The sequence below is a fragment of the Triticum aestivum genome, chromosome 5D, assembly GCF_018294505.1.
Source record: "Triticum aestivum cultivar Chinese Spring chromosome 5D, IWGSC CS RefSeq v2.1, whole genome shotgun sequence".
Taxonomy (NCBI): domain Eukaryota; kingdom Viridiplantae; phylum Streptophyta; class Magnoliopsida; order Poales; family Poaceae; genus Triticum; species Triticum aestivum.
Genome location: NC_057808.1, coordinates 203607233 through 203616039, shown reverse-complemented (window position 1 = coordinate 203616039; position 8807 = coordinate 203607233).

The window sequence follows — 8807 nt, the reverse complement described above, 5'->3', positions numbered from 1 at the left end:
ATGTCCCAGGCAGCAAGCGAGTTGGATCTCTCACCTTGGTCAGTTTTTTTGATCCATAGACATCTTCTCCTGATTTTATCCAGTATCTCAATGAGTTTAGGTGGGAACTTGAGCGTACACATAGCATAAATGAGTAGGGACGTGACTGTGGTGTTGAGCAACGTGAGCTTCCCAGCGTACGACATGAGTGAGAGCGTGGAGGAAAGATTTCGTTCCACAGTACTAACCAGAGGCATAAAGTCAAGAAGTGTTGGTCGGGAGGTGCCTAGGGGCAGGCCAAGGTATGTGAAAGGCATGGATCCAATAGAGCATCCGAAGATAGAGGCAATATCTGCAGCCAATCTCGGGTCCAAGTTGATGGGTATTAATGTGGATTTATGGAAGTTGATCTTCAGGCCAATAGACTGGGCATAATCAAATAGAATGTTCTTGATGATCACAGCTTGTGTAGGGCATGCAGGCATGAGAAGTAACGTGTCATCGGCGTATTGGACGATCGGATAATCCATATTACCGTTGGAGGGGAAGGGTAGGTGAATCAGACCTCTTTTGAAGGCATCGTTAATAGCTGATTGCAGAAGATCTGCAGCGAGGACAAAAATGAGAGGTGAGAGGGGGTCTCCCTGTCTGACTCCACGTCTGCAGTGAAATTGTCGGCTTGGCACACCATGGAGCAGAATAGAAGAGCGGCCTGAGGAGAAGATCGTTTTGATCCAAGATAACCATTTTTCATTGAAACCCATGTGTTTCATAATGTTAATCATTGCTTCATGCTCAATGGTGTCGAAGGCTTTAGCAAAGTCTAGCTTCAGGAGCACAATTTGTCTTTTGGAGGCCTGGCATTGATGGATATACTGAAATGTCCAAGCCAGACAATCTTGGGTGGACCGCCCTTTGATGAAACCGTATTGGTTGCGATGAATGATGCGTAGGATCACCTTTTGTAGACGATTTGCCAGTAGCTTAGTGATAAGTTTGAGACAACAGTTAAGCAAGGTGATCGGACGAAAGTCATTAACTGTGGTTGGTGATCCATTTTTGGGAATGAGAGTAATAAGGCCATCATTAATACTTTGGAGATTAAGATCACCAGCGTGGAATTGAGCGCACAACGTATAGAAGTCTTCCTTGATAATTTGCCAACAAGCTTTAAGAAATAAACCACTAAAACCATCTGGGCCCGGGGCTCGATCCGCAGGCATTTCTTGGACAACCCCATCAATTTCATCCTTTGTAAATGGGTCGGTGAGGTGATCAAGGTTGGCAGTCGGTTGAATAAGAGCCGGAAGATCAAAGCGCATTTGTGTGGGATTGGACGTACCAAGCCTCTCCGTGTATGCATGAAACAACAGAGCTTCTTTGCCCGTATGATCCTCAACCATCAAGCCCTCATCAGTTTGGAGTAAAGCCACATTGTTCTTCCTGTACCTCTCAGTGGCAATTGCTTGGAAAAACTTGGTATTTTCATCTCCGAATTTAACCCAACGAATGGTGCAACATTTTTTCCAATACTGTTTTTGATAGTCCAACAGCCTGAGCAGGTGATGTTTGATGATCTTACGGAAGTTGCATTCAGGGTTGGTGAGAGGTCTTATGTTTTCTAGATCGTCCAACTCAGTGAGCGTTTTATTAGTGTTCTCAATTGCCACTGATAATCTAGAGATATTCTTGCTCCATACTTTGAGCTCTTGACGCAGGAGTTTGAATTTTCGGCAAAGAACCGTGGCCGCATTGGAGGAGTTGATAGGCCGAGACCAAACCGTCTTAACAACATCCATGAATCCAGGATGCAACAACCAATATGCTTCAAATCTGAATAGTTTGGCACGGGGGATTTTTGTCTCGATGGTTACCACGCAAGGAGTATGATCTGAAACCGGCTTGCAAAGAGGTTTGACAATTGTATTTGGATAGGTAAGCGTCCAGTGCAAAGAAGTGAGGAACCAGTCGAGTTGTTCTAGCAACGGATCTTGTTGCATATTGCTCCAAGTATACAGGCGTCCTTTGAGTGGTAATTCAATTAGATTGTGTTTACGTATAATATCATTGAAAGTGCACATGTCATTGGGGTCGCCGCCAGGTTTGTTACGGTTGTCAGGGCCACGAATGAAGTTGAAATCACCAAGGAGAAGGCAATCATCATTTGATCGAATATCCATGTCATACATCCACTGAATGAAATCCTCCCGGGCCGGACCAGTGCATGGGCCATAAACATTGTATAGAGACCATGACTGTGCAGAAATGGTGCTGCTGAATTTGACACCCAACACAAAGTCATTCGAGATGACCACATCACCAGAAAAAACAGAGCTGTTCCAAATAGTAAGGATGCCACCCGAGGCACCTCGAGAGGGAACAAAAGCAAACTTATCGAATCTCTTCGGGCAACAAGATTTGATAAACGCCAGATCAACAAGAGGTTTTTTAGTTTCCTGAAGGGAAACTAAAGCGCAACCACTGACAGAGATAGCATTAGAGAGAGCTAGAAGTTTTTTGTCTGAATTTAAACCACGAACATTCCAACAGAGTACATTCCAGTTACGCAAAAGGGGCATAGTGAAGAACCAGGAAATTACTCCAAGGAGGTAGCTTCCTCCCCGTCAGTCGCTATCTGATCGTCAGGGATTGCAGCAGCGAGCAACGCCTCGTCCGTGAGCTCAGAGGGAGGCACAGCACAGCGGTTGATGCCGATCTCCTGCATTGTGCGAAGGGGTGCGGGAGGAGGGGCTTGGACAGGTAGAGGGGCAGAGGAGCTTGAAGCAGCATACGGAGCCTGTCTTGGCTTGACCTTGGAACAGGAGCTCGAACATCAGAAATCTGTGGCACTCTGAAACCATCATATCTAGTGGAGCGAGTACTGCGCCTAACTTCAGTAGTGACCAGTGGAACCTGAAACTTGGAGCGACGAGTGCGAGCCGGAGATGGGCCTGGATCTGGTAACACTTGGGCCAAGCCCAAATCAGTTACCTCACAGGGTTGAGTCATAGCAAGAGGCCCAGAGGTTGAACTTTCAGTTGGCGCCAAAGCAGTATCCTCCTCCTCCGCAGCAGTAACAGATACAGCTGCCGGTGGGTGTAACACAACTTCTTCAGAGGGGGCTTCTTCATCAGACAAGAGCTCAGAGATCTGAACTGAAGAAGGCCTTGGGGGCATGTTCAGGATACGTGTAGAGAGACGAACCGAAAACCTAGCATCAGCAGTGCCCACTTGGAATTCCGTGATGGGGATAGTTGTTTGTAGAGAAAGCGGGGGTAAACCATATCCAGCGGTCCACGGGCCATAAGCAGCAACAACAGACAAAATAGAGCTAGAGAGGTATGCCGTAAATGTGTTGCGGGGAATTATGTCATTCATGAACACATTGGTCAGATCATTACCTTCCACAGAAATGCTAACACGAAGATTATCAGCAGAGACAGCAATATCAACAGCAGTGACTTCATGTCTAGTAGGAAGCACCAGCATAGTATTGTCAGGCCCGTCAGCAGCTTGGACTGACCCAGTAGTGCTGCCGTGAGAACTTGATTCCCAAGCAGAGTTCAGACTGTCCGAAATGTTGTCCTCAGGCAGAATGCCATCTTGAACGCGCAGACCCTGAGCCGCTAACTAAGCTTGAAAGTTAACCAGGGCGGCAGGCAGTTGAGGCGCAGGAGGTTCAGGCCAAGCATCCCACTGGGCATGTTGAGGAGCATCTGGATGGGCAGCATTGTGAGGACCATTCTCATTGGCAACACCATTCTGAATCAGCCAGTTTTGTAGCTGTTGTTGGTAGAGTTGCTCGGCAGTAAGGCCGTCCCCGAACATGGGGTGAGGGACACCATTGACAGGCGGTGGTTCTTCATCTGCAACAGGAACTTCAGGGTCATGGGCATTCCAGTCTGCTCCCCGAAGAATGAAGACTGCAGCAGTCCAGCAAGCACGGTCCCCTCCCAACTGACGGACAACGATGCTCTTAGGAATCAGACGCATATGAATAACCTGGAATTTGATCAGCACCACACGACGGTCGATATTGGGGTTTTTCCAAGAGACCAGACGGCCATAGTCATCTACAGAACGTTGCAGGTAAAAGTCCGTCTGATAATCATCAGGAAATCCGATGTACATAAGCCAAACCACTGGACCATAGGTAGTGGTGCGCATGTTCATAGCCGCATTGTGGCGCACAAAGGAAACTACTAGATCTTCATCATCAAGCTGGAAGGTAGTGTTTACTGCAGTATCTCTGATGAAGGAGTTGGCAAATGCAAACATACCGATGCCCAGGGGATGGTCAGATGTTTCGGTGGTGTGCAGACCCGCTTCATGCAGAAGACCTTCAATAGTGTCACGGAGCCCCTCCCGGAGATGTAGTGGCACGAATCTGCTCACCTCCGGAATAGCCAGAAAACTGTTGTTGAGCGGAGGGATGGGATTGACGGCCATGTCGGCACGAATCTTGCGGTCCGCCGGCCCAGGCTCTACCGACCAGTCGGGCGGCAGAAAGGGAATGGGGTTCACCGGGTAGTTGGCCATGGTGGTTTGGGCGGCGGAGGGGATGAGACAGGCGATGAGATCGTTGGTCGGTGGTGGAGCAGCTAGAGCAGAGAGTGCCGCCGCATTGGGAAGCAAGGCAGGCGGAGGGGTGGAATGCGAGTAGTCCAGGACGGTTGAGAGGGTTTTTGGTCTCCATTGCCATCGCTGGGCCCATCGACGCCGCCAGCAGGAAGTTGCCAGGTGTCCGTAGTAACCACAGATATTGCATCGAACGGTAGAGGTGGTGCGGCTATTCGGACGAATGTGGGGGCAGGTTGGAGTGATTGTGGGAGGGGTGTTGATTTGATGCCTCTGCCGGTCAGCCACAGCCGGATTTTGCAGATTAGCATTCATAACTGAATTAATGGAAGGTGTAGACCTCCCTTTGGTAGGACAGTTATGGCATTTATGTCCCGGCGCTGAGCACGTAAGGAAAATAAGCCGTGCATGGCAAAGATTCTTATTATGTCCCCATTGTAAGCATCTAGCACATAATTGTCCCCAATTTTTGGCAATATCCAAGGCTTCCTTTGGAGAATATCCCGCACGCGACAAATCAGCAATATGAGATTGAGATAAGAACGGAGGCCAGGAGGAGTGTGGCGGTGCATACTGGAGAGCAGAGGTAAGGAAGCTTTGCGGCAATTGTGGATAATCAGTGATATTAGTAAACCGAAAACTCCCAATCACAATTGAATGCTCATCAAATCCCGAGAGGTCCGAGGCACATTGATTGTCCTCATTAATACTGCCTGAAATATTCGCTTGCACTATCCGACCAATCATGCACGACGGTAATGAGGAAGAACACGAGGCTTCATTGCTGTTCTTGTCATGAAAATTCATGGAGGTTATAGGAATGAGATCAAATTTACCAAGCTCCTTAGTAGAGGCAGGATTGATCGACGTGTCCTGAAAGACCGGATGGCTGTAGCGAATAGCCAGAGGGCTGCGCGCAGCAATGGGCTCTAGATGTTCATCAGCATGCCATTGCTGTTCAAAATGTTTGTATCCATTGAAACGACCATTGAAAAGATGAAAATGACATATAAAATCCGGCCAAATACGATCTTTGAGCCCATGGATGAAATGACCCACTTTGTTACCAGCCACAGAAAAGCGAAAAGATCTGTCATTGAGCTTAACCACCTTGAACCCCTTGGGATGCCCACCAATACAGCATTGCAAAACCACACCCACAGATTCTTCAGAAAGGGGAAAAGAGGCCGAGGAGAAAGAAACCACCAAGAAGAATTCCTTGGTATTGCGAGATGGAGAAAAGTGAACCGTTTCTCCAAATCTTCGACGTACCTGTTCTGATACTGCAAGACCAGGGTTGAAATCCCAATGCAGTAGTCCTTCCATGGTGAGGATTGGTGGTTAGATCCATCGTTGGGAGGAAGCAAGTGGGAGAGAGGAGAGGCGGAGGAGAGGTGCCATCAGATGGGAATTTGTTAGTTCGGGCATTTTTAGGTCGTCTCCTACTAGATTGATACCTTGGGTCTCAAAAACTGAGGGAAATACTTACGCTACTTTGCTGCATCACCCTTTTCTCTTCAAGGGAAAACCAACGCATGCTCAAGAGGTAGCACTGATGCACTAGGTATGACACCTAGATCAGATATGAACTGCTTCATCCAGACTCCTTCATTTGCTGCTTCCGAAGCAGCTATGTACTCTGCTTCACACATAGATCCCGCCATGATGCTTTGCTTAGAACTGCACCAACTGACAGCTCCACCATTCAATATAAATACGTATCCGGTTTGTGACTAGAGTCATCCTTATCAGTGTCAAAGCTTGCATCGAGGTAACCATTTACGATGAGCTCTTTGTCACCTCCATAAACGAGAAACATATCCTTAGTCCTTTTCAGGTATTTCAGGATGTTCTTGACAGCTGTCCAGTGATCCACTCCTGGATTACTTTGGTACCTCCCTGCTCACTAATAGCAAGGCACACATCACGTCTGGTACACAACATTGCATACATGATAGAACCTATGGCTGAAGCATAGGGAATGACTTTCATTTTCTCTCTATCTTCTGCAGTGGTCGGGCATTGAGTCTGACTCAACTTCACACCGTGTAACACAGGCAAGAACCCTTTCTTTGCCGGATCCATTTTGAACTTCTTCAAAACTTTATCAAGGTATGTGCTTTGTGAAAGTCCAATTAAGTGTCTTGATCTATGTCTATAGATCTTGATGCCCAATATATAAGCAGCTTCACCGAGGTCTCTCAGTGAAAAATTCTTATTCAAGTATCCTTTTATGCTATCCAGAAATTTCGTATCATTTTCGATCAACAATATGTCATCCACATATAATATCAGAAATGCTACATAGCTCCCACTCACTTTCTTGTAAATACAAGCTTCTCCAAAAGTCTGTATAAAACCATATGCTTTGATCACACTATCAAAGCGTATATTCCAACTCCGAGAGGCTTGCACCAGTCCATAAATGGATCGCTGGAGCTTGCACACTTTGTTAGCACCTTTTGGATCGACAAAACCTTCTGGTTGCATCATATACAACTCTTCTTTAAGATATCCATTAAGGAATGCAGTTTTGACATCCATTTGCCAAATTTCATAATCATAAAATGCGGCAATTGCTAACATGATTCAGACAGACTTAAGCATTGCTACGGGTGAGAAGGTCTCATCGTAGTCAACTCCTTGAACTTGTCGAAAACCATTCGCAACAAGTCGAGCTTTGTAGATAGTAACATTACCGTTAGCGTCAGTCTTCTTCTTGAAGATCCATTTATTCTCTATGGCTTGCCGATCATCGGGCAAGTCAACCAAAGTCCATACTTTGTTCTGATACGTGGACCCCATCTCAGATTTCATGGCCTCAAGCCATTTTGCGGAATCTGGGCTCATCATCGCTTCCTCATAGTTCGTAGGTTCGTCATGGTCAAGTAACATGACCTCTAGAACAGGATTACCATACCACTCTGGTGCGGATCTTACTCGGGTTGACCTACGAGGTTCGGTAGTAACTTGATCAGAAGTTTCATGATCATCATCATTAGCTTCCTCACTTAATTGGTGTAGGAATCACTGGAACTGATTTATGTGATGAACTACTTTCCAATAAGGGAGCAGATACAATTACCTCATCAAGTTCTACTTTCCTACCACTCACTTCTTTCGAGAGAAACTCCTTCTCTAGAAAGGATCCAATCTTAGCAATGAATATCTTTGCTTCGGATCTATGATAGAAGGTGTACCCAACAGTCTCCTTTGGGTATCCTATGAAGACACATTTCTCCGATTTGGGTTCGAGCTTATCAGGTTGAACTTTTTCACATAAGCATCGCAGCCCCAAACTTTAAGAAACGACAACTTGGGTTTCTTGCCAAACCATAGTTCATATGGTGTCGTCTCAATGGATTTAGATGGTGCCCTATTTAACGTGAATGCAGCCATCTCTAAAGCATAACCCCAAAATGATAGCGGTAAATCAGTAAGAGACATCATAGATCGCACCATATCTAATAAAGTACGATTACGACGTTCGGACACACCATTACGCTGTGGTGTTCCAGGTGTCGTGAGTTGCGAAACTATTCCACATTGTTTCAAATGAACACCAAACTCGTAACTCAAATATTCACCTCCACGATCAGATCGTAGAAACTTTATTTTCTTGTTATGATGATTTTCCACTTCACTCTGAAATTCTTTGAACTTTTCAAATGTTCAGACTTATGTTTCATCAAGTAGATATACCCATATCTGCTCAAATCATCTGTGAAGGTCAGAAAATAACGATACCCGCCGCGAGCCTCAACACTCATCGGACCGCATACATCAGTATGTATTATTTCCAACAAGTCTGTTGCTCGCTCCATTGTTCCAGAGAATGGAGTCTTAGTCATCTTGCCCATGAGGCATGGTTCGGAAGCATCAAGTGATTCCAAAAGCCCATCATCATGGAGTTTCTTCATGCGCTTTACACCAATATGACCTAAACGGCAGTGCCACAAATAAGTTGCATTATAATTATTAAAATTATATATTTTGGCTTCAATAATATGAATATGTGTAGCACTACTATCGAGATTCAACAAAAATAGACCACTCATTGCATGACCATAAAAGATATTACTCATATAAATAGAACAACCATTATTCTCTGATTTAAATGAATAACCGTCTCGCATCAAACAAGATCCAGATATAATGTTCATGCTTAACGCTGGCACCAAATAACAATTATCCGGGTCTAAAACTAATCCCGAAGGTAGATGTAGAGGTAGCGTGCCGACGGCGATCAC